The sequence below is a fragment of the Heterocephalus glaber genome, unplaced genomic scaffold, assembly GCF_053883595.1.
Source record: "Heterocephalus glaber isolate CG9 unplaced genomic scaffold, H.glaber_assembly_v1.0 deba00001463, whole genome shotgun sequence".
In the NCBI taxonomy this organism is placed as follows: Eukaryota; Metazoa; Chordata; class Mammalia; order Rodentia; family Bathyergidae; genus Heterocephalus; species Heterocephalus glaber.
This window is the reverse complement of record NW_028258310.1, coordinates 6,320,117-6,347,664: the sequence shown is the minus strand read 5'-3', so window position 1 is coordinate 6,347,664 and position 27,548 is coordinate 6,320,117.

Below are 27,548 nucleotides of genomic sequence, written 5' to 3'. Positions count from 1 at the left end.
AGACACAATAAGGATTACAATTCCATGAACCCCAACAGAATGAATCCACCAAGTAAGGCAAGACATTAAACAGAAAAGGAAAGAGGGAAGTCAACAGCAGGAAAATAACATGACAGAGATAAGACAATACAAATCATTTATAACCATCAATGTTAATGGTCTCAATTCACCAATCAAAAGAAATAGACTGGCAGAATGGATCAAGTAGCAAGACCCAACAATATGCTGCATACAAGAAATACATTTAACTGAAAAATTTAAAGTCTGAAAGACAAAGGATGGAAAACAATATTCCATGCTACAGGAACCTGGAAAAAAGTAGGGTAGCTATTCTATTTTCAGACAAAGTAGATTTCAAGCCAAGACTGATTAAGAGAGACATAGAAGGACACTACATCCTGGTAAAGGGAACAATCTAAGAGGAAGATATAAGAATCATAAATATATATGCATCAAATAGCAGCACACTCAACTATACAAAACACATATTAGCAAACATGAAAAATCACATAAGCACAAATACAGTTGTAATGGGGGAACTCAATAATCCAATAAACAGATCAACTAGACAAAAAAAATCAATAATGAAATATTAGAATTGAACCAAACTTTTGAACAAATGGACTTAGTCTACAGACTGTTCTACCCCACATCAGACCACACAATCTTCTCAGCTGCACATGGGACTTTCTTCAAAATAAATCATATACTAACTCATAGAACATGCTTAAGTAAATGCAAAAAGAATTGAAATAATCCCATACATGTTATCAGACCATAATGCAATGAAATTGGAAATCAATAGCAAAAGAAACCACAAGAACTTCATAAACACATGGAAATTAAATAACACCCTCCTGAACAACCAGTGGGTCACAGATGAAATTAATGAATAAATCAGACAACTTCTACAATTAAACAATAATGACAATATAACATACTGGAACTTATGGGACATAATGAAAGCAGTCCTATGAGGAAAATTTATAGTGCTGAATTCCCATATCAGGAAATTAGAGTGGGCTCAAATAAACAACCTAATGTCGAACCTCAAGCTTCTTGAAAAAGAAGAGCAAGTCAAGCCCAAAGCTCATACAAGGGAGGAAATCATAAAACTCAGAGCAGAAATTAATGTGATGGAGATTAAGAAAACAATACAAAGAATCAATGAATTGAAGAGTTGGTTCTTTGAAAGATTAAATAAAATTGAAAAACCCTTAGGCAAACTTATCAAAAAAGGAAAGAAAAGACTCAAATCCATGGAATTAGGGATGAAAAGGGTGAAATCAGAAGAGATCTTGCAGAGATCCAGAAGATCATCAATACCTAATTTGAGAACCTGTATTCTAATAAGACAGAAAACACAAAAGAAATGGACAGATTCCTAGATACATATGAATTACCAAAACTGAATCAAGAAGATATAGAAATTCTAAATAAACCAATATCAGCCAGTGAAATTGAATATGTAATTAAAAACTTACCAACAAAGAAAAGCCCTGACCCTGATGGATTCATTGCTGAATTCTACAAGAAATTCAGAGAAGACCTAATGACGCTACTCCTCAAACTCATTAATGAAATTGAAGGGGAAGTGATTCCCCCAAATTCATCCCTCATTCCAAATTCATTCCAAATTAATTACCTTGTTTCCAGAACCAGGAAAGGATCCAACCAAAAAGGAGAATTACAGCCCAGTCTCCCTAATGAACATAGATACAAAAATCCTGCATAAGATACTGGCAAACAGAATGTAGCAAAATCATCAAGATCATACACCCTGACCAAGTTGACTTCATCCCAGGGATGCAGGGATGGTTCAACATACACAAATCAATAAATGTAATACACTATATTAACAGAGTCAAGGACAAAAACTATATGATCCTCTCAATAGATGCAGAAAAACCATTTGACAAGGTCCAACACCCATTCATGATACAAACCATACAGAAAATTGGTATAGATGGTCTTTATCTCAATTTGATAAAAGCCATCTATGACAAACCAACAGCCAAGATCATACTAAATGGACAAAAACTGAAAGTTTTTACTTTAAAATCAGGAACAAGTCAAGGATGTCCACTGTCACCACTCTTGTTCAGTATAGTTCTGGAAACACTAGCCAGGGCAATTAGACAAGAGAAAGAAATAAAAGGAATAAGGATAGGAAAGGAAGAAGTTAAATTATTATTATTTGCAGATGACATGATACTCTACATAGAAGACTTCAAAAAGTTCACCAAAAGACTTTTAGATTTGATAATCAAATTCAGTGGTATAGCTGGATACAATGTCAACACTCAAAAGTCAATAGCCTTCTTGTACACAAATAACAGACTCATGGAGAGAGAAATTAGAGAAACAATCCCTTTCACAATAGCATCCAAAAAATGAAATACCTAGGAATCAATCTGATGAAGGAAATAAAAACATCTACATTGAAAACTACAGTACTCTGAAAGAGGAGATTGAGGAGGATATCAGAAAATGGAAAGACATCCCTTGTTCTTGGGTAGGAAGAAACAATATAGTGAAAATGGCCATACTTCCAAAATTGTTATACAGATTCAATGCAATCCCAATAAAAAACCAAAAGTGTATCTCACAGAATTAGAAAAACAATCCTAAAATTCATTTGGAACCAGAAGAGACCTAGAATAGCAAAGGCAATTCCAGGCAACAAAGACAAAGCAGGGGGTATCACAATCCCTGACTTCAAATTGTACTACAAAGCTGTGGTGATAAAAACAGCATGGTACTGGCAAAAGAACAGACCTTAGGAACAATGGAACAGACTAGAGAATACAGAAACAACTCTAGACATACTCAACCACCTTATCTTTGACAAAGGAGCCAAACACCTTCACTGGAAGAAAGCCTCTTTAATAAATGGTACCGGAAAAACTGGCTTTCCACATGCCAAAGATTGAAACTAGACCCATATCCTTCACCATGCACTAACTTAAAATTGAAATGGATCAAAGATCTAAAATTTTTTGGGGGGGTTACCAGGGATCAAACTTGGGACCTTGTGCTTGCGAGGCAGGCAATGGAACCACTGAGCTAAATCCCTGGCCCTAAATATTAAAACAGAAACATTAAATCTGCTGGAAGAGATTCAGAATAGGTAGAACACTTGACATATGAGTAGGCAAAGACTTCTTGAACAAAATCTAGGCTGCATGGGAAATACTACAAAAAGTCAACAACGGGGACCTCATCTTATTAAAAAACTTTTGCACAGCAAGAGAAACCACTAACAGAGTGAAGGGACAAACTACAGAGTGGGAAAACATTTTTACCAGCTATTCAGATAAAGGATTATTATTTAGAATATATAAAGAACTAAAAAAAATCAAACCCTCCAAATTTAAAGACCCAATGCAAAGATGGGAATCTGAAATAAAAAGACACTCAGGTGAAGAGTTAGAAAGAGCAAATAAATATATGAAAAAGTATTCAGCATCACTGGTCATTTGTGAAATGCAAATTAAAACAATTCTGAGATTCCATCTCACTGCAGAAAGAATGGCTGTTATCAAGAAATCAACCAATAACAAATGTTGGAGGGACTGTGGGAAAAAAGGAACCCTTCTCCACTGTTGGGAGTGTAGACTGGTGCAACCACTATGGAAATCAGTGTGGGGATTTCTCAAGAAACTAAAACTGGAGGATCAATTTGACACAGCTTAACCTCTTCTTGGTATTTTCCTGAAAGAATTAAAATCATACCACAGTGACATATGCACATCCATTTATATAGCAGCACAATTTATAATAGATACATCTTGGAAACAGCCCAAATGCATATCAACAGATGAGTGGATAAAGAAGATGTGGCTTTTTAATACAATGGAGTACTACTCTGCCATAAAGAAGGATGAGCTTCAGACATTTATAGCTAAATGGATGGATCTTGAGACCATAATCTTAAGTGAAATAAATCAGACACACGCATGTTTAAATACTGCATTGTTTCTCTGGCTTGAGAAACTGAAAGTGGAAATAAGGACTGAAGTGTATAATGTGTGTTGGGGAATGGGAAGAAAGTGTTCAAATGGGAAGGGGAACAAGGGAGGAGGGAGGGAGAAAGGAAGGAAGGGATGAGAAAAAATGTGAAAATGGAAAGAATGGAAACAAAGCTTCTGTACATAAGGAGGGGAGGGGGCTTGAGGGGGCAATGGGATGAAATAAAATAAAATTTATTAAAAATGTATAGTTTATGTCAAAAATCTTAGATTAGTGTTTGGCACAAGCTAATTGTTCAACGAACGTTAACCACTGTTATTATCTGCAAACAGTACTGAGCACCTTCTCCAATTTGAAGTTTTCCATTTTCCTATAAATCAACTAATGCTTTTGTTTTGTAGAATGGTCAAGTAGAAGTTTCCATTTTACAGGTTCATAAATCCATAATTCTATTTCCAAAGTCCTAAATGCTCTGGAAAATAAAAGATTTTCATAGCTCATCTGGTGGTAAAATCTGACCTGACATGATCTGAATTCATTTGGCAGCAAAACCTTATCTGAACTAATGAGACACTATTTATAGTATTTATACATCCCTTCAGTATAAATATTAATATTTTTATGGTGGAGTATTGTTCCAGACCCTAACAAGGTTGCCTTTAAATTTGAAAAGTTCTGCATTCTGAAATACATTTGGCTCCTAAATTTCAGATAAGACGTTTTTGGTAGACCTATACTAGTTGGAATAGGCAGCATAGGAGAAATTTCAATTTATGGCTCTGAGAAACAAAATTTATTAAGCAAGGATGTGAGTTTCTCCAATAGCAAACACACTGAATCAATCTCCTTTCCAGATCTAAAAAAATGTGAAACTTGTTTCCTCTAAGATATTCATTATCTAGATTAATCAACTCTCCTACTTGTTCTCTCTGCTGTAATTTCCAAGGAACATTTATTTTGGTTATGGAACATTTATCAAGCTATAATAATTCTACTCCTCCCCCAATCCTTTAAATCAGTATTCCCCGTCTCATTTTTGTCCACATTGAAACAAAAACAATGTAATAGTATTGGCCAAAACACTCAAAGAGTTGGGTATAAGTATCATGTCCCTTCAACCCTATTCTTGATTGATTTTTGACCTACTTCCACCTGGGATAAGTCAAGGAGTCAAGAAGTTTGAGTCTTGCCAAGTGCCTAACCCCATATTGCCCTCCAGCACATGTTTTATTATGTATAAACTACTGGCTGAAGGGACTGTCTGGTCTTAGCTGTTTTGATTTCAGGAAGTGGAGAACAGATTCCAATCTAAAAGGCCCATTTGTGTTTACTACTGAAGATTTCCTGAGATGTCTAGGAGAAAAATCTTGCCTAAGTCTCCTTACTTGTTATCTTCAGGAAGTCTGAAGTCTTTCCATGTGTTTTAAAATTCCCCAAATAGACTAATCTCCACATCAGATTTAGCCACATTAATGACAACTGAACTTGAAAAGCTGATGTCTTTTCCATTTCTAAGAGAAAGCAGCAGTGTAGGTAGAACTGAACCTGAAAATCTCTTTCCAGAGTATTCAGGACATTTTTTTCTCTTTTATGGTTAGGAATACCTCAAGATTTAGAATTACTAAATTACTAAGGTAGCCACCAGGAAAGAGGTAAATGTAGATTTATAAGAGATGTTAATCTGAACAAGTGGAACATTCCAACCTTAGGGAGGTAAAGACAACTTTTTTTTTTTTTTTTGTTCTGGGGATCGAACTCGGGTCCTTACACTTGAGAGGCAGGTGGCAGAACCACTGAGCTAAATCCCTGGCCCAAGACAGAACTTTTAAGGAATATGGTAAAGTGGTATCATTACTGGCTACTAAGGTTCACAGGCCTCAGGTTCCTTTGCTTGCCCCTGACCAAATCAAATGAGGCCATATATTTGGGTAAAAGGGAAAAAGGATTTATTCAAAGCTAGCTCCAAAGAGATGGAGGGAGCTTAGCAGGAGAGGGAGCACAGCAGGAGAGGGAGCACAGAGAGATAATGCAGATCTCCATATCTGCTTTATCACTTTTCTCTGTCTTCAGCTCACTGTGTCCTTTTGTGCAAAGGAAGCTGGACTGCAGGCCTACAGCATCACATCTGCACTTCTTTTACTTGTTTTGGGCTGAGGAGAGGAGGGAGTGTTGAATATGAGCTCAGCAGGAGAAAGTTTGGAGAAGTTGCATATCTTTAAAAGAAAAGAATCTGGCTTTTAAAATTCCATTTTGCAAAGCCATTTACAGCATCTGTATTTGAATTCCCTCTAGGGCACTTACTGATTTGTGGGTCCCAGAACTTCTCTGGACTTTGGTTTCTTGGTCTGTATTACTTCATGTCATAGCTAAACTTTGTTGAACTGGAATTCAGATTCATATTGTTTGACTCCAAAATCGTCAATCTTATCCTAGAATCACTCTGTCTCTAAAAAATTACATGTAAAAACAAATAGTTGCTCTGCTGGTAAACATGAGCTGATGATCGATGTGGTATGGAAAAGCCTTTGAACAGTTTAACTTTTGGTGCTGGCACTGAGGCAGAAGATCAGGACACAGAAAAGTAGCTGGGCAAGTGGGTGTGACCTGCCATTCATGGATGTCCAGGACATGGGCCCTCGCCTTGCATCTGGGACCAATCAGAGAAAGCTATTGTCAATTCTTCTTGAAAGAACTCAAGCAGGCTTTTGGTAGCACAACCTAGATCTGACATCAGCTGAGTAGTGGAGTATACCAAAGATGGCTGCCATTGAGTTCTTGGCCATGGTGCTATCTCTTTCACAGTCATCTGCTCTCTTCCTGTAGAATGCACTTTCCCTCCTACTTTTAAATGGCCCACTCTCACACTGCAGAGCATGTTTCCTTTCCTACCTTTAATAAATGTAAAACATGGCTAGCTTTTATACTTAGTCTAATTATTTGTTCAGGACAAGAAGAGCCTAGAAAGAAACTAGAAAGAGTACCCTGCACTGCAGAACCTGGTAACATATTTTGGTAAAGCCAGCTAGGAGGAGGCAAGGCCCTTTGGGCATGGTTTCTTTCTTTTTCTTTCTCTGAAGTCTATAGACTCAAGCCAAGAAGGATTGGGTTAGTTATTTTTTTCCTTCCCTCTCTCCCTTAGGAATGCCTCTAATCCCCTTCTTGCCCCTTCCCTCCCAGGATGGGCTTCATCCTTAATGAAGGGCTCAAATTCTTTAACTTTTTTTTTTTTTTTTTTTTGATGTTGATTGTTGGAGAGAAGCAGGGAGGGAGAGAGTCATAAAAATTAGTAGAAGCTGAGGAAGCTTTCTTGTGGCTCTGGGAACAGTTTCCTAACAAGTCCCATCTCCAGCTGGGGGATAGGTCAGCCAAAACCCTCATCTCCCACTCTCATGAAGACAGAAGGTGCCAAAGCCAATCTACCATGCCCCAGGCCATGGACATCTCTGTCTCCTGTGATAAATCCTGGGTGACCCTGAATATTATGGGACCAAGACTCTACTCCTCTGAAACTCTGGAAAACCTGATGCTCTTCTTCAAAAAGTGAGTCAAGCTGGGGATTTAGCTCAGTGGTTTCGCTGCCTGCTGCGCAAGCGCAAGGACCAGAGTTCGATCCCTGGTACAAAAAAAAAAAAGTGAGTCGACAGTTCTACACTGAGTGCACATAATTAGAGTCACTAATAATCCCTAACTCACCAGAGCTTAAATAGGGCACTGTATTAGAAGTTCTGTTTTTAATTAGATTCATAATGTGGGCAATCTTGCTAGGGCTATGACCCTTAGGCTCTTGCAGATTTACCTAACAACCCTCTTTGCCACACTTTGTCTCCCAAAGGAAGAGTGAAAATGTGAGCTGCTCCTTCTCATATTTGGTCCCTGCATTCCTAACCTAATAGTAAAGTTGAGAATTCACCAGTTTTTCCTGACAAATTCACCAAACTTTCTTTTATCAAACAGGCAGCTCAATAGTCCTTCACATTTAGACATTAAGTCCTTTCTGAGTGTCTTCTGATATGTTTTTTTTTCAAGCCAATCAGTAAACCACAAACATATAAAGGTAGTTGGAGAGCACATAATCCCCAGAAGGTAGGGGCTACAACCCCTTTCAGCAGGAAGTAGCTACATAAAGACAGAAACCTCCACACTCTCAGCACCCATAAAGAATTGTGGAGATTTTTGCCCCTCCAGGGGAAATGGTATGGAAAAGTGGCTGGACGAGTGTATATGACTGGTCAGTCATGGAGATCTAGCACTTGCATCCCAACCCTGCACTTGAGACGAATCGGAGAATGCTATATTCAATTCTTCTTGAGTGAACTCAAGCAAGTTTTTTGTTTGTTTTATTTTTTATTTTTTGGTGGTACCAGGGATTGAACTCAGGACCTTGCACTTGCAAGGCAGGTGCAATGCCACTGAGTTAAATCCCTGGCCCCTCAAGCAAGTTTCTGATAGGATAGTCTTGATCTAACATCAGCCTGAGGAGTGGAGGATACAAAAGATGGCCACCGTTAGGCTCCTGCCCATTGTGCCCTTTCATCTACAGTGGTCCACTCTCACTCTGCAGAGTATATTTCATTTTCTACTTTAAACTGGCCCTTGTATGTTTCTTTTCTTACCTTTAATAAATGTAAAACCTTGCTAACTTTTGTGCTTGTTTTGTCTAATTCTTTATTTAGGACAAGAAGAATCTGGAAAGAATCTCTAGAAAGTCCCCAGCACTCCAGAACCCAGTAACAGGGCCAGGTGTTGATCAGGGTTACTTGTAGAACATAGCTGCAGGATTCTATTTAAGATGACCTGTGGGCTAATCTGGAGCTGATTCTTCTAATAGTTATATGTGGTACACACAGCCAACTTTAGGAAGTCTCATGAGAAACATCGCGGAAGCTCTTTGTGAGTTGAGAAGAGGAAAAACCATAGCAGAAATATAGACCAGTTCCTTAAAAAAAAAACCTAAATAGAGCAAAAATGTCTCAGAGCAATCCTGGATATCTGGGATATGATAGTTTCAGTGACCTCCTTCTTATCATAAGAGACATGATCCCTTGCTGAGAAACCTCCCACAATGAAAGGCCCCCCAGTGTTCTGTGACATCTGTAAATTCAAAATCCTTGGCTTCCTAGGAGACTTCAAGTTTCCAAATCTCTCTGGTATCACCTTTAAACATCACACTTAAAAAAAGATATAAAGTATCACTTTTCCCCCTAAACCCAGAAGCTTGTTCTTAGTGGAGATAAGAGAAAAAGAACTATTCCATCTATTGTATACTAGTAAAGAGAATTCATTATTTATACCTTTAATAGAGACTATTAAAACAGTCCAAGGGTACTGCCCCAGGTAAGTAGCATTTCTTCATTTGATGTCACCTGACAACAGATTTGTTTTTGAAGAGAAGAGGAGGAGGTAAAGGGGTATGACTTAAGAGTTAAGTGGATAAAAGGCTCCAAAGAGTGAGTAAAAAGTTTAAAACAAAGCAAAAGTCAAAGAATTCCAACATTAACGATTCCTTTTTCATTTTCACTGTAGGTTGTCTTCTCTGTGGACCTAAAGGAAAATGTATCTTTTCTGTAGATCTATATCTACCAATAAATGCACATAAGTTATAGAATGAACCAACTGGTGGCCCTGGGTGGAATACTATAGACATTGTTTTAACTTCTGATTTTCAGTTTATCAGAAGGGGTGTATGACAGGTCTACTTAGATTACCAGCAAAGGATAATTTCTCCAAAATCCTGAGAGCATCATAGCAGTGGTAACAGAAGTGAGTTTTCTCCCAGGCTCTTTTCAACCATCAGAACTCCCTGAGTTAGTATTTTCTTGTCTGTATCTTTGTGCCCTCCCTGCGGCATAACTCTTTGGAGAAAGGGCCAGTGTGTTACCTGGCTCGAACAGCTCTATGGCTCACAGTGGGTGATCCACAAATTCTTGTTGGCATACATTTGTTACCAGCCACTTAAGTTCATTTGCTCAGGTTTCTTTGCTCATCCCTGACCAAATCAAAGTAGGCCATATATTTGGGTAAAAAGGATTTATTCAAAGATAGCTCCAAGGAGATAGATGAGCCCCTGTGCCTCAAATTACCATCTCACCAAGTATAGGTGTGATGGGGTCTTTTATAATAAGGAACAGTGTGGGAGGGAATACAGTGGAAAAATAGACATTTTCAGGTTAGTTACATCCCGTTCTGGACCCAGACCTCTCCCTCCATTGCCTAAGGTAATGAAATTTGGCTTGATATTCCGGTGCGGGGATCTGCACATTCTGCTCATTCCTCTGGGTGGAGGGGATGTGGGAGAGCCATTTATGTTCTAGGTCTGAGGAAATTTGGAAGACACTTGACTCCAGAAGAAAATAATTTAACTTTTAAAGTTCCATTTTCCAGGGTTGGTTACAAATTGATATTGTGGAACTTTAAAGACAGCAATCTCTGTTGTAGGATCTGATGATGGGACTGATTGCGATGGGAGATTTGGGAAACTATTTTAAAAGCTCTTATTGTACTATATATAGCTTGAAAGTCACATTTTACACAAAAGTAAACATCTCAATTGACTAATGTAAGTGATTCAGAGCAAGTTTGTTTATGTTTAACAAAATTACATAATACAGGAAGCTTCAGGAAACTCACATTCTGCCTATCTTCTTTTTCCAGCTAAATTAGGCTTCAAGAAAGGAAATATGTTTCTCTCTCACAGCCATTTCTAAACAACCTCCAAGGCCTATTCCCCATGGGTTATACTTTGGCAGAACACTGCTGCCGTCCTGCGTATGGGGTCATGTGAAATGCTGAGATCTGGACCATCAGTGGTCCCCTCCTCGCTAATGAATGCCACCTCTTTTATGGCTTCTGCATGGGAAAAGGAACGGTCATGTCTGTTGCAGAATGGAAACAATGGGACTGTTTAGGGAAATTGTGTGACATACAGCTATTTGAACTCCTGAATAGTTATTCATTTCTGAACGATGACTAGTTTAACATTGCAAGTTTATTGTCCTATGAATTTCCCTATTACACATCCAACCATTCACAAGCATAGCTGGAAGTTTACTTTAGTACTTTCCTTGTTTAACAACTGAGTTAGGCTTCCATAACTAGGCCATCAATGAATTGGTTGCTAAATGAGGAATTGTATATAGTATGTACATTATAATATTGAGAAAAAAGAAATGGTCAAAAGAAACCCCAACTTGATGACTTTGCTTTTACATGCATAACTCTTACATGCAGTGCTGTAATGTATAACAGAACATAAAACTACGGCACTGTAGTATACAGTACAATCAGCAAAAGTCACAGTACTGTATAAACGAGGTATACTGTACAAAAAAAGACTGACATTGACCAAATTGTAATAGCTAAAAATTGTAATATGCAAAATAATTAATAAATGTAAATTACCTGGTATAAATTTATAATTCATATCTGAGGTTTTAAGCAAGGTGAAACACTTCACTATCTTCTAAAAGAGGAAACTTTTAAAAAATTTGCCTCTATATTCATGTATTCTCTTATTTGTTCCTCTTTAAAAGGATTAAAATGACTCCTAATTTGTGAATTCATAGGACTCTTTTTATTGTTATAATTCCTTTTAAAATGGCAAGTCAGATGTTTTCAAATTCAAAAGGGATGTCATATTTAAAAACAGCAATGGTAGGATTAAGGATGTAGCTCAGTGATAGTATACTTAGCCTGCATACGTTAAGGCCTTAGGTTCAATCCCACCTCAACTCATTTTTTTCAACCACAATGAGATAATACTTCACACCCATAGAAAGAAACAAAATACACACACACACACACACACACACACACACACACACAAACTTCACAAAAGCCAAAACTAGACTACAACAAGAAAATCCCACAAAAGTCTTGAAAAGTACACTTTGGCAAGGATGTAAAAAATTTGGAATCTTATAAATTGCTAGTGGAGATGTAAAATGGTGCAGTTTCTATGAAAACTGTGTAGTTCTTCCTCAAAAAAATCCCACATAGAATTATCATATGACCCAGCAATTTCATTTTCAGGTATATACCCAAAAGAATTTAAAGGAAAGACCTAAACAGTTATTTGTACACCAATATTTATAGGAGTACTATTGGCAATAGCCAAAAGGTACAAATGATCCTAATGCCCATTGAGAGATGAAGGTTTAAACAGAATGTGACAGTACATATATTGAAATTCAGCTTTAAAAAGTTATAATGGAACTGAGATGCACACTAAAAAACAGATGAACCTTGATATATAAAGTAAAACAGCCAAGCGCAAAAGGACAAATATCATATGATTCCACTTATAGGAAGTATCTGGAATAGACAAACTCAGAGACAGAAAGTATAGTAGTGGTTACCGGGAGAGAGGTCATGATAGCTGTACAACAATATGATTGCACTTAATGTTACACTTGAAAGTGGTAAATTCGATATTATGTATATTTAACCACAATAAAAAAGTTTTTTAAAAAAGGTATGTAAATTTTATCGTGTAAATCTAAAGTGCCCTTAACCCAATAGCAGTTTTCCACTTGCACTTAGATTTGTCCTTAGGAATTACTTTCTCCTCTATTGGCTACTTGGAATGAATTACTTAATTTCTCTGGTTCTCAGTTTTCTCTTCCATGAAATAAAAGAGTGGAATTGGTTAATCTCTGATTCTTCTCGAACTGCTATTATCACCAAACTAAATTTTGGGTTTTTTTTTTTTTGTATTCTGGTTCTCTTAGGAAAGGAACATAGATTGTGAATTTACTTTTCCTTATCAGTTGCACCTTTTGATGCTCAGAAATATGCCATTTTGCTAAAGTTCATTAAGATCTTTAAAAATGAAAAATATTTTGAGAAAAAAGCAATTTTTATCACATAAATTGTGAACTTGACGTGTGTGTGGGGCCTTGCCCCCCCCCCCGCTGGAATTCTTGAGTGCCCATTATGGACATGCCCGGGCTTGTTGCAGATCTACCCGGCAACAAGGAAGTAGCCCCAGTACACTCCTCTTGCTCCTCCCCTCTCGCCCTACGGTATATATGTTGTAGCAGCTTCCGCAATAAACGAGACTTGATCAGAAACCTGTCTTGTCTCCATCTCTCGTGTCCCCTGTCCCCTCTCATCCTCGCTCCCCCTCTAGGGTCTCCGTTGACTTACCCGCGGGCCGGGACAAGTGGCGCCCAACGTGGGGCCAGAGAACGGGGGATCCAGTGAAGGACGCTGCTCAGGGGCCCTAAGATTAAGATTGAGGAACAAAGAGCACACTCGACACAGGAGAGGCTTGCAATTGACGTAGACCTGCCGTCTTTTTCGCACCTCGGTAAGCTGAGCAGCGATTATGGGACAGGGCATTAGTCAGCACAAATTGTTTGTGCAAGGTCTCAAGGAGACATTACAGGCACGAGGGGTAAAGGTTACAGTCAAACAATTGCTGAAATTTTTTGATTATATTAAAGATCTCTGTCCCTGGTTCCCTGCTGAGGGAACCATTGACGAAAAGAGATGGAAAAGGGTAGGGGAAGCTCTTCAGGATTACTATGCCGCTTGCGGACCCGGAAAGGTCCCGATTACGGCGTTCTCGTATTGGAATTTTATCAATGATATTATTTCCCAAAAAACGAGGGACCCACTGGTAGCTCAAGCTATCCAGGTTGGGGAGATAGCCCTCCGTACGGGTGAGGATCCAACGCCTCCAGGCGGCTCAGACGCAGTCTCCCGGGACGCCAATATGGCGCCGGGACCCAGGCCCGTTAAGGCCACGACTTCCTCGCCAGACGAGGAGGAGGACTTGATGTCCTTTGACAGTGACGATGATCCCGCCCCCGACAGACGTAACGCTCCCTCGGACCAATCCCAGACGGCCACGATCCCTGCCAAGCCCTATAAGGCAAAGCTTCGCCGGACCCCCGCCTCCTCTCCTTCCGCTCCTGCTTCCGGAGCAGCCCCACCCCTGCGGGAGGTTCCACCCCTATATCCCTCCCTTCAAGCTTATCGCTGCCCGCCTCCACTCCCAGATCCGCCCCAACATGGCTCCCGGACTGACGAGTCTGCGGGGGGGGGGGCACTGCGGGGCGGCTCTGGGTGCCCCCCTCCTTACATTCCTCCGGGCCCCAACACTCCTGCTCTGGCATATCCTGTTGTTGATCCCCAAAAGGAACTCCGGGACAAGATAAAATTTCTAAAAGTACAAATAAGATTAGAAAAGGAACATCAAGAACTTATTACTCAGCTTGAAGGCTTAAGAACAGGCAAAGCCCATAAAAATGTCCGTAGAGAAGACAAACTTAAGCCACGACCCCCCGTTAGAGGGGCGGCCCCTAGGGTGCCATCCGGGTCGGGAGTATCCCTGAAACTTAAAAATGCGGAAGCCTTTCCCGTAACTAAAACTACTGACGCACAGAGACAGGCGTGAAGACACCACAGTGGTTTCGATTTTAAGGTCATTAAAAAATTTAAAACGGCCGCAGCTCAATACGGGGCCACTGCACCTTACACCATGGCTATTTTAGAATCAGTGGCAGAAAATTGGCTCACCCCAATTGATTGGCAGACTCTGGCCCGCGCCACCCTTACAGGAGGTGATTATTTATTATGGAAATCTAAATATGTTAAAAATTGCCGAGAAACTGCTAGGCGCAATGCTCAGGCGGGGAATGGATGGGTGCTTGACATGCTCCTTGGGGAGGGGGCCTACGCCGCCAACGACCAACAAATACAATTTGATGCGGGGTTATATGCCCAGATTCAGACCGCCGCCACTAGGGCCTGGAAAAAGCTCCCCTCCAAAGGAGACGTGAGTGCCTCCCTCACTAACATTCGGCAGGGCCCAGACGAGCCGTTTGCGGACTTTGTCCACCGCCTTCTCACGGCGGCAGGCCAAATTTTTGGGAGCGCAGAAACCGGGACAGATTTTGTTAAACAGCTTGCTTTTAAAAATGCAAATGCTGCTTGCCAGGCCGCCATCCGCCCTTATAAAAAAACTGATCTCTTAGGTTACATTCGCCTTTGCTCAGAAATTGGGACCGCCTACCAACAGGGACTTGCTATGGCTGTTGCCATACAGGGTTACACGGTCAGTTTTTGTCTCGCCGCCCAGGCAACAAATGTTTCTGGTGCGAGACAACGGGTCGTTTTGCCAAAGAATGTCAGGCCCCTAGGGCGTCGGCCCCTAGGGCCACACCTCCGGGGCCTTGCCCTCGATACAATAAACGGAGACATTGGGCAAATAAATACAAGTCCATGACTGACGCTCAAGGCTGGCCCCTCCCGCTTGTCCATAACCTGGACCAGGGAAATGGGAAAGGGGGCCAGCCCCGGGCCCCCGCACCCAAACAAATTTACGGGGCACTCAATTTTGCTCCAACAAACAACAATCCATTTCAGACCTCTTCAGAACAACAACGGGAAGTGCCAGACTGGACCTCAGTTCCACCGCCCACACAGTATTGACTCCAAAAATAGGGGTACAGGCCCCCCCGACAGGGGTCTTTGGACCCCTACCTAAAGAGACCTTTGGGCTTGTAATAGACAAGAGCAACAGCACTATGGATGGGCTGCTGATCTACCCGGGGGTGATTGATAGTGATTATTCCGGAGAGATTAGAGTTATGGTTTCTTCCCCCAAAGTCATTAACACCATTCAATCAGGCCGAAGATTTGCTCAATTGTTACTCCTTCCCCTTCTCTCTACCTCTAATAAGGCTCTTAACAATGCCCGAGGCAGCCAGGGATTCGGCTCATCTGATGTCTACTGGTCGGAGATGCTTTCAGCCCAGAAGCCTCTCATGACCTTGTGGTTAGATGGGAGACAGTTTTCTGGATTGGTAGACACTGGTGCTGATGTAACTATCATCAAGGGAAAAAATTGGCCTCAGGCGTGGCCATTAAAAGACACCCTCACCCATCTCAGGGGTATAGGGCAGAGTCAAAATCCTAAACAAAGTGCCAAAGATCTGACCTGGAGAGACCAAGATGGTAATCAGGGCACCATTCAACCTTATATCATCTCAGGGTTACCCATTAATCTATGGGGGAGAGACCTATTATCACAAATGGGGATGATTATTTCTAGCCCTAATGAAATTGTCACTATGCAGATGTTTAAAAATGGGTACATTCCAGGCAAAGGGCTAGGTAAACACTCTACAGGTATTGCGCGGCCCATTAAGCCAGTCCTTTGTAGCTTCAGCTATTCAGGCCGTACGTAAATCTTGGGCCCAAATGTATGTTATACACTATATGGATGTCACACATTACCCTAAATTTGGAAATCTTAAATATATACATGTCAACATTAATACATATAGTGGATTCATATTTGCCACCCTGCAGTCTGGGGAAGCTACTAAACATGTCATCGCTCATCTCATTGCCTTCTCAGTACTTGGATGTCCACAACAAATTAAAACAGACAATGGTCCAGGCTATACCAGCTCTGGCTTCTCAAAGTTTTGCAAACAATTTGAAATAACACACATAACGGGAATCCCATATAATCCTCAGGGACAAGGCATTATAGAAAGGGCTAATCTCACACTCAAAATTACTTTAGACAAAATAAAAAAGGGGGAATGGTATCCTACCAAGGGGTCTCCTAGAAACCTGATATCACATGCACTATTTATTCTTAACTTCTTAAATTTGGATGCCAAAGGTTTATCTGCAGCCAATCATTTCTGGCAACCAGAGACGCAATGACAATTTGCCTCGGTGATGTGGAAAGACCCCCTGGACCACTCATGGCACGGGCCCGATCCTGTACTTATCTGGGGCCGAGGATCGGTGTGTATTTACTCCAAGGAAATGAAGTCAGCCAGGTGGCTCCTAGAACGCCTAGTAAAACAAGTTGATAGGCGTGCTGATGATGCCGATGACCTGACGTCCAATCTTAACCAGTTAACAATGGCGCCTACAATTACAATCTAATAATCATCAAGAGTATAGTATAATTCAATTTGGCTAGTTGTGTTTGGGTGCACCCTAGTTTTATACGCTGTCTTATATGTTTGTCTATTGTCTGTTGTTTGTGTTCGTACAGTTGAGCTCAATATGTTCCTTCCTCTTCAAAGGATATTCGCCTATTGTTAAATTGACTTATAGATAATATTATTAAACTAAAGACATGCTTTTCTTCCCAGGTTGTTAATTGATCAAAGTACCACTGAAATTTATTTTATGAAAGTGACGTGCATTGTCACCCACACGCAACAATCAAATTGCAATTAACAGTTATAAAATAAAAAGATATATATTCTTAATTGTTTGTCAAAACGATTATAGATGGGAACTCCCTTTGATGAATATAGAAGTGGCCACCCAGAAAATGATTATTCTGGTCTTAATTCATTAAAGGGACCCCCTAGTAAATTTTATATTATATAATCTTATGGGAGACATATCACAATGAATATTATCTAAATATGTTATAAATTGATTGTATTGGTTGTCCTTGATATTTAAGCACTGAATATGTTGTTACAAAACGTTCATATTGGTTAAGTTCTGAATATGTTATTGTAGCATGTCCACATTGGTTATCTTCAAAAGCTTAATCAGGGTAGCTTAACTCTCTTATTCACAGTCTAGCCTTAAATGAACATTGCTGTTTTTATGCCAACAAATCTGGGATCGTCAGGGGAAAAATTCGCGAACTTCAAGAAGATTTGAACAGAAGACGACAAGAACTCATACAAAATCCCCTTTGGACTGGCCTCAATGGTTTTCTCCCCTATCTCCTCCCTTTGTTGGGGCCTCTATTGGGTCTACTCTTGCTCATTTCTTTAGGGCCCATACTTTATAACAAAATCGTGGCCTTCCTAAAAGCCCAAATCGAGGCAATAAAAAAAACAGCGCCCATACAGGTCCATTATAATCGATTAGCCATGGCTGATCAGGATGAGTACCTGGTGAGAGGGCTGGCAAGCCAATGACGGGCAACTGAGCAAGCGTGCCATGCTATGAAAAAGGCCCTCGTGTGCCGCCTAAGACAGGTGCCAGAGCTTTAATTCTCTGGTTAACCGAGGACGGGTAAGGTGCACGGTGCAGACACGTTTGTTGCTCTGACCCAAGACAGGCTCAGCCCCCGCAGGCTTGGCTCTCCTGACGCCTTTCTTCTAATTATAATTTTAAAGGGAGGACCTGTGGGGGGCCTTGCCCCCCCCCGCTGGAATTCTTGAGTGCCCATTACGGACATGCCCGGGCTTGTTGCAGATCTACCCGGCAACAAGGAAGTAGCCCCAGTACACTCCTCTTGCTCCTCCCCTCTCGCCCTACGGTATATATGTTGTAGCAGCTTCCGCAATAAACGAGACTTGGTCAGAAACCTGTCTTGTCTCCATCTCTCGTGTCCCCTGTCCCCTCTCATCCTCGCTCCCCCTCTAGGGTCTCCATTGACTTACCTGCGGGCCGGGACAGACGTGATTTCATATTATCTGTATTAGCAGTACCCATGACAGGAAAACAAAATTACCTCTTAATAGAATGCAAAGCTGTTTTCTAAATTGAAATTCATTACTGTATGTTGTAAATACCACAAATTAAAGCAATAATCACTTACATAATATTCATTATTTTCTGAAGTGCTATAAAATTTACATATCTCTCTATTATGTGAAATTGAAGTCTATAAGGAGCAGCTTCAAATTGGGCCCTGAAATCTTAGCACTTTGGGAGGATCACAAATTTGAGTCCTCCCTGAGGGCTGTACAGAGCTTTCCAGGGTCTCAGCTTGGGGTGTGACACACAGATTGATGCTTACAATCCCCTGGCCAGAGAAAAATCATATGACCCTACATAACTGCCCAGAGGCTAGGAAAAGCAGGTCACACACATGCTCAGTGAGCGTTTAATTGTCAAAATAAGATTCTGTAGTCTGGGCAGTTAGAACAGATCTGCACTGATCATATCCTGAGAATTCAGGTCATAGGATATATGATGCTTCAAGAATAGCTGCTGTAGCCGGGGATTTAGCTCAGTGGTTTTGCCACCTGCTGCACAAGCTCAAGGACCTGAGTTCGATCCCCGGTACCAAAAAAAAAAAAAAAAAATAGTTGCTGTATTACTTTCTATTGCTACTCTAACAAATTACTATAAATAGCAGCTTAAAGAGCACAAGTTCATTGTTTTATAGTTCTGTAGTTCAACATGACTCAATCTCTCTAGTCTAAAATCAGTCAAGGTGCTGGCAGAGCTGCGATCTGGTTGGAAGTTTTAGGAAAATCCTGAGTTGCACCTTCTACATTTCCAGGGGTAACCACATTCCTCAACTCAGGCTCCCTTGCTCTGTCAGAGCCAGTAATGCTGCAGGTCTCTGACCCACATTCTTATCCACCTCTGCCTCTGACCACAGCCAGGCGAGGTTGTCTGCTTTTCAGGACCCACTGGGACAATCCAGGACAATCTCCCTGTCTGTGATCTTTAGCCTTCCCCACATCTTTAAATTCCTTCTTGCCTGGTAAAGTAACATATTCACAGACTCCCAGTTTTAGGGCTAGAAAACTTGGGGGAGGAGTTTTTGATCTGCCTCTAATAGTCACTTTTTGTTAGGATGAAATTTACTCATTCAAATATAACACTAATAACTGGCTGTCACCTCAGAGCAACACAGTGGGCAACAATCCATGTGGGCATTTACTTCATTCACATTTTATACTTGTCTGAAGAAGAGTCTAACATCAAATACATCAGTGACATTCACTGCCAACTAAGTTATATGTTTCATGGATGCACACAGAGAGGAGTATGTGAAAACTGGGGGTGATGGTCAAGTAAGGACTCTTTTTTTTTGGTACCAGAGATCGAACTCAGGACCTTGTGCCTGTGAGGTAGGTGGCAGAACCACTAAGCTAAATCCCCGGCCCTAGGAGTCTTTTTGAAAGGAAAGTGAAGAGCACTTTATAAACTGAATGCAGGCAGGAAATGTGTATTTTTTGTTTTGTTTTGTTTTTTAAAGCATGTTGCAAATGTCAGAACCAAGATCCAAGAATGGAAAAAACTGTTTTATAGCTTCCAGCTGTTATGTTCTGCCTAGATTATTTGGTTATTGTTGTTAAAAGAAAGATTTACATTCCTCAACCGTTACTCTTACACATTACAATTCATTCATCATATTTGGAATACTAGTACACTGAAATTTAAAATATCTTATTAAAATAGAAGAATACAAGGCATGGTATTTTGATTATAAAAGCATATATGTGTATAAATATGTTTATATAGAGAGAGCTCTAAAACACCAAACCCAACATATTGCTAGAACAATAGGATCAAGGATAATTTTTATCTTACTTAAAATTTTGGTTAATATTATAATTTATGAAATACTTGTTAAATAATATATTTTTGGTAGAGGTAAGATTAATCAACACATATGTAAGACTAATCAACATATAATAGCCAGAACTACACAGCGAGACCCTTTCTCAAAAAATGAAAAAACAAAACTAAACAAAGGTGTGACAACATATGCAAAGATAAGTTTCTGGAGTCAGTCTTGTACATCTTGCTGACACCTCTTAGCTGGATTTAAAAGGGTCATAAACTTTCCTACCCTGAGGCTGAGAGTGGCCATCTGCCATATTAAAATTACTGCTTTTCTAACTTAAATTATATTTTTTTTGTTTTTTGTTTTTTGAGACGGAGTCTCCTTGTGTAGTTTGGACTGGGCTTGAACTTACTATGTAGCCCAGGCTGGCCTCAAACTCATGCAGATCCTCCTGCCTCAGCCTCAAAAGTGCTGAGATCACTGGCATGTACCTCCATTTTAAATGGAGGTAATTATTCAGAAGAAGCTTTCAGAAATATCTGATTTTTCAGAGCCTGTGGTCCTCCTTCATCACAGTGCCCAGAAGTCTGTCAACCAAGGGTAGATAATGTACATTTCTACAGGGTCCAGCCAGGTATGTGTGAATATGAGAAGCGGCCTCTTGAGGAATGTATCAACTCTGTTGCCTAGGTCCTATCTCAAGGAGGGCATACAAGACGGGCCATTCCTCATCATGCATGAAAGCAAATCTGTTTGAATAGATTGTCTGAATTTTCAAAGAAAACAATCTGAATTGCCCAAATCCAAAATTTCTTGATACTTAAACTTTGATGAACAACGCTGTGCAAAACTGACAATCACACTGAAACAACAATCTAAAATCCTTAACAAAATGCAATCAAGTGTTGAAAAGACCCAATGATCTAAAACATTGGTTTTTATACTTCAGTTGTACTGGGTATCAGTTAAAACTTGTCAATTATGTGACTTCCACTTCAGATATTTCAATTCAGGTGTTCTGGGATAGGCCCAGGATTCTGAACTTTTATCCTTCATTAAGGTGATTTTTATGATGATCTCAGGATTACATTTTGAAAAATACTATATCAGAAGATATCCAGTGAAGCTGGGTATGGTGGCACATGCTTGTAATCCCAGCACTTATGGGAGACTGAGACAAGAAGATCACAAGTTTGAGCCCTGGGCAGTTTAGGGATTTAGAGAGGCCTGTGTCACCCCCCCCCCCCCATATATATATGGGCTGGGGATGTAGCTCAATGTGAAGGGACTGGGTTCAATCCACAGCACAAAAAAAATCCAATGAACCACTGGACAGAATGTTTCAGTTTTTCACTGCTATACTGTATTCATCTCTTTGAGGAATAAACTGTTAGCTCCTGGGCCACTTTACATAGGAACTTGCAGACCTTTCCTGTGGTATAGCACCTGGTCTTCCGCTCCCTGAGCAAGAGGTATATGGGCAGGGGGGTCAAGGAAGACTGATTTTTGTTTTGCCTGGTTAAGGCTGGAGATTGTGCCTGGTTACTATTTCCTACTTGAGACTTTGGCCTAGGTACAGAAATAGGGCCCAAGAACCCTTATAAAAAGAAGGGGTCCTTAGAAAAGTTTACAGATTCCATCCTCACCATTCTGATATTTCCACTTTTTTCTCATTGTATTTCACATGTTTCCATCTTGAGAAAACAAAGTTATTTTCTATCGTCTGTGTTGACCAAATAGTACAGAATGACCACTTTCGGAACTCAGGAGTTGGTTTGACAATATTTATAAATATGACAATTAGAAACAGCACAGAATTGAACATCACCAGGAGCCCAGAAGATAGGGTACCCAGATGAGTTGGGTTGTGGTCAATCTGAATAGAATCAGAAAGGCTACAATCACTTCAGAGAGCTGAGGTTTGCAACGAACCATCAAAAATGTGTGGAATGGGAACAGACGCAGGGAGACGGGCCTGCCTGGGAACATGAAGGAAGCTTCTTGGAATGCCCTACTCTTCCCTCTGGGTTTCTCTGATGCCGGTGCAAGAGCAACTTTTTTTTCCTCCCAATTCTTCAAGAATTATTCAATTATTTTTGTTTTTATTTTTAATAGTAGCTGCTTTTCATATCTAAACTAATGACTCTCCAATTTTCTCTATTTTCAGATTATTTATATTTGCTTACTTTTCCAAATCAGTCAAATTCAGTAGGGACTTGAATATAGTTTTTCAAGGTACCTATAGCCTCATATTTTTCATCAACAAAATCCTTCCTAATAATTAATAAATATACAAAGGAGAAATGGCAGATATGTTTGTTAATAACTTCTTAAGCATCCCTTCCTTGGCTTGTACCTATCCAAAATAATAGTGAGTCTTTGATAATCATTCTTTAGGGATTACTTTCCATGATATTACCTATACCTTGCAGTGTCATAATTTTAAAAACAGCTAATTTTTCAGAAATATCTTAGTGAAACAACATGGAATGAGTTTTATTATACAAGTTCCATGGAGAGAAAGAATTCCTCTTTTTTATTTACTATAAGTAGATGCTCAATTTTATTATACTGAATAAAACTGAGTATAATTTAGGTCCTGTTCCACTGTTTGGCCTAATTTATATTTTTGCTTAAAAAAGCAACTTAGGGCCGGGGATTTAACTCAGTGGTTCTGCCTCCTGCCTCACAAGCGCGAAGTCCGGAGTTTGATCCCTGGTACCAAAAAAAAAAAAGCAATTTAACATTTGTTTAACCAAATTATATGTTCCTTAGGGAAGGAAATTTCTTTGAGCACAGTAATATTTTTCTCATTTTTTTCTGTTCAGACAAGGGGCTATTTAGTAAGATCTAAGGCATAGAGAAACATCAATTTTATACAGTACTTTTTATATAAAAAAATTAAGAAAATCTAATTAAACAAAAAAGTTTGCTATTTTCCCTTTATTTGTTAACTGAGTCTGTTCCAGAAAGCCAACCAACTGTCCATAACTACATGACTGTGAAACTTTGACAAGTTTTTCTTAATTATACATGCATTTGCACTAGTTTTAAACTAATATTTAATGTATCTCCTGTTATTTCTTTGCATTAGTCCTCTGTAAGCATTTGTATGCCCAAGAAGAAATGGAATTTATTACAAAGAAAAACACCCAACACGCTATACTAAGTTTTGACCTTCAAAATTGGGTTATGCAGTAAACCACGTGTGGGAGATGGTATTTTCCAAAGATATACACAGCAGCATGTCCCATCCCACATGTTCTTCTGAAATGCGAACTTGCCACACCCTATCAAGAGATGGAATTTAATCCTCTCCCTTTAAATCCACACTGGCTTACTGATGCTCTTACAACTAATGGAATAAATATTTCCATTTCACATATGTGTCTGGCTGTAGGGTGAGTTGAAACACAAACTGCTTCTTAAGTGTTGCATTATGTAGAGGAACAGACACCTCTGGGAAAAGGAAGGAACACTTGTGGTGCTGAGAATTGCCACATATTTTTTTCAATACAATTTTACAATGCCATTCCAATTTTCAAACAATGAGGAAACTGAGGTACAGCAAAATATTGGGGTTCTAATTCTTTCCATTCTACACTCTTTTGCCTGAGAATTAAATATTCACAGTAAATATTAAAATGTCTCTGATTTTAAATTTGCATGAGATGCTGAATTCCTAGGTCCTAGAAGATAGATCTGGGCTAGGTCTTTGAATTCTTTCTTGATGCTGCTTACATTGATGCCTGGAAGTTGAGAGGCAGTGTTTATTTTCTTTACATTCAGAAGCAGGCCACTGGCAGCGTGTCTCAGCTTTCTCCCAGAATTTTCTCCCCAGCTAAGATTTTGTGCACTGCCTGTCAGCTGTGGGGTGGCCCACAATCAGTCTCAGGACTGATTTTTGCTTTGGGAGATGCCCTAACTTTCCCACCACTTTTCTTCAACATCATCTTCACAGGCAAATGTCTGTTTAGAATGGCTGTTTTGGGGTTCTTGTTTCACTTATGGATTAAAATATTACTTTTACTTCTCGGAAATAAGGTTTCCCTGTCCCTCTCATTATCTACCTCATAGGAAAGGAAAAGAAAAAAGCAAAACAGAAATAAAGAAGTATTTCCTTTTACTCCAGAGTTTAAAATTAGCAGCATTCTATAACAAGTGAAACTGAATTTCAAAACATGTCTATGACTCATTCCTCATTCATAAAACTTATTTTCTTCTTGAACAGTGAATTGACTCTAAGAAACCCACTCTAGTTGATAGCACTGCCTTGGATCAAGAACGGCTCCACAGAGGAGGCAAAACTGAGACCAGGGCCTCCGTGCCCTCTGACATCTGTTCTCCTTAGATATGCCCAGGGTCCTCAGAGCCACAGGGTTATTGAGGAAACCACAAGTCCATTAGAAATTCAGGGTTGCTATTGGTTTCCCCTGGAGCCATTTTGGTCAGAGTGACCTCTGTCTGTCTGTGCATCCTCTCTAGCCCCACCATGTTGGGCAGCCTGAAGCTTGAGCTTGCTGAACATAACTGAAATGGGATTCCCTGGGCTCCTGCTTCTGCACCTCTGATTTCATGGAGTCAGAAAACTTTCCAGCTCAATGTTTTTTTTTTGTTGTTTGTTTTTTTAAAATTTATTTTATTTTATTTTTCCCCATTAACTTTATTGGTACATTTTAGGTATAAAATACAGTTACATTCATCATTGGGATCTTGTACCATTACATGAGTCTCTTGGTTCTTATTTTTTTTCCCCTTCCCTTGCCCTCCCTTCACCCCCTCCACCCCCTCCACAATTCCCTATTTGCAAAGACTTTGTTTCCATTTTTTCTCTCTTCTCATATTTTTTCCTTTCCCTTTTTTCCCTTCCCCTACCCCTCCCAATTCCCCTGCTCTTTTCGAACTTTTCTTCCTGTTACACAATATCAGTTATACATTTTTTAAATTACAATATTAAGATCTAGGAGACATTACCACAGATTTTACAGAATTTAAAAGGATATAGAAAGCATATTTCAAAAATCTGTTTTGAAATAAATTTGACAACTTCTAAGAAGTACCTTGGAAGACAAATTAATGAAACTAACTCTGGAGGAAATATAAAATTTGAATAGCACCTATTAAAGAAAGTATATTCTTAGCTTGAAAACCTATCTATATGACAACAGCAGGCTCATAAACATTTTAACTGATAAATTATATCAAACATTTAAAGCAGAAAAAAGAAGGAACACTTCTCCCCTTATTTTAGGAAATCAACATTGTACCAATCCTAAAACTGGATAAACATAATAGAAGAAAAAAGTATGAACATAGATAGAAATTTGTTTAACAAAATAAACTCTTAGAAGTCAGATCTGGCAGTATGTAGAAAGTGGTTTTATTATAGGGATGGCAGTGTTGGTTCAACATTGGAAGATCCACCCCCAAAAGTCATCATTTTAACAGAGGAAAGGAGAAAGCCATGTGATCCTGTCACTAGTTGGAGAAAGAGTATTGGACTAAATTCCACAGCTGTTCATGGTAAAAGCTACCAGGAGACTAGAAGTAGAACAGAACCTTCTTAACTGATCAAAGACATGTACTCCATACTTCCAACAAAAACTCCTTCTATGAATGGAGATGATACAATGCTTTCTCCCTAAAGTGGGGAACAAGGGCAGATATGCCTACTCTTCATCTGTCCATTAGACTTTGAAACATAGGTCTAAACCAAAATAGTCTGGCGATAAAATGACACAACTAGGATAGGATTGGCATGGCAGAAGCAAAATCTTTATATGTAGATGAAATGATCATCTACAGAGAAAATACTAAGAAATCTCTAGGAGCCGCTAGAACTTGTACTTGAATTTAGCAGGATTAGAAAACACAAAGTATATATCGAAATTCAGGTCTGTGTATACTTGCTATAAATGAAGAACTGGATATTGAACTTTAAAAGTTATGTAGGAGTACAAAGGACCCAGAAAAGCCAAAAACAAAAACAAAAACAGTGTTGGAAGATGTTTAGCACCCAATTTTAAGACTTCTAAAGCTACAGTAATCAAGGCAGTGTTGGTGTAAGGAAAGACATATAGATCATTGGAATAAAACAGAGAATCTAGAAATAGAACCACACATATATGGTCCACTGAGTTTTGAAAGATTATTTAACATTAGCATTTTATAGAATATAAACTCGATTCAAGAGCCGAGGAAGAGACAGTGTCTTCGGCAAACGGCACTAGAACACCTGGTATCCATATATAAAAAATTCACCTCAGCCCTTTATTTCCACACATGAAAATAACTTGAAGGGATCTATGAACCTAAATAAGAAAGCCTAAAAGTGAAAACTTTAAGAAGAAATTATAAGGGAAAATATTTATGAATTCAGGGTAGGCAAGAACTACCTAGGATACAAAAGCCATGATGTATAAAAGAAAAAAAATTGATAAATGGGATTCCATCAAAATTTAGAACTTTAAATGACATCATTAAAATGAAAAGTAGTCCTTAAACAGACCATATTTACAATGCATATAGCCTATGACCAGAATATATAAAGAATTCTTAGAGCTCATTAATAGACAACCCAATTAAAATGTAGACATAAGAAGATGATAAATAGCCAGTACAGGTCAAGGAATGCTATGCAATTCTAGAATTAGAAAAATACTAATCAGTACAATAATAAGATTGAATTATACACTCATTAGGGAGATGAAGTCAAAAGTTTTAAAAGCCTTGTCATGACTTTTTCTTTTTGCTGATTCTCTGCGTTTAATTTGTCATTACCAATGGATTCATTCTGCTGGGTTTCCTGGGGTTGTGGTCCTCATTGTCTTTTCCTAGGGGATTGTCTAAAATATTTTGGAGTGCCAGTTTGGTATTCATGAAGTTCCTGAGGTGTTCTTTATCATGAAACCATCTTATTTCTCCATGAATTTTGAAAGCTAGTTTTGCAGGGTACATCAGTCTGGGTTGGAGGCTGTTTTCCTTTAGGGCTTGAAATACATCACTCCAAGCTCTTCTTGCCTTGAGGGTTTGCATTGAGAAGTCTGCTGTGATTCTGATGGGCTTTCCTTTGTATGTGATTTGTTTCTTTTCTCTCACTGCTTGTAGAATTTTATTCTTCTGTTGGATTTCTGGAATCCTGTTATATGCGTATGTGTAGATTTTTTTTTGATTAAGGCTAGCTGGAGTCCTATATGCCTCACTTATCTGTATGTCGAGTTCTTTTCCTCTCCTTGGGAAGTTTTCTGCCACCACGTCTGTGAAGAGTTTTTTTATGTCATCTGCACTCTCTCCTCTTTCTTCATTGAGTCCAATGAGTCTTATGTTA